The sequence below is a fragment of the Eimeria mitis genome, genomic scaffold, assembly GCF_000499745.2.
Source record: "Eimeria mitis Houghton genomic scaffold, Emh_scaff1223, whole genome shotgun sequence".
Lineage (NCBI taxonomy): Eukaryota > Apicomplexa > Conoidasida > Eucoccidiorida > Eimeriidae > Eimeria > Eimeria mitis.
The window spans coordinates 926-1,254 of record NW_013568299.1 but is presented as its reverse complement, the minus strand read 5'-3'; positions in this window follow the sequence as shown (position 1 = coordinate 1,254).

Below are 329 nucleotides of genomic sequence, written 5' to 3'. Positions count from 1 at the left end.
TGAAGGAGAGAAAGACATCAATGGAGATACAGAAGGCGGGCTGCTGCACAACCGAGACCGCAGCAGCAGCTGCTGCTGTGCTGCTGCTGCTGCTGCTGCTGCTGCTGCTGCTGCTGTTGCTGCACCCTCCGCCATAAACCCATCATCACCAAGGGGAGCGCACGCCTCCAGTTGTTGCTGCAGCAGCAGCAGCAGCAGAAGCAGCAGCAGCAGCAAACACAAAGGCAGCAGCAGCAGCAGCAGCAACACACGTAGCAACACAAACAGCAACAAATGCAGCAGCAGCAACAACAAATGCATCACCAGCAGCAGCAGCAGCAGCAGCAGCA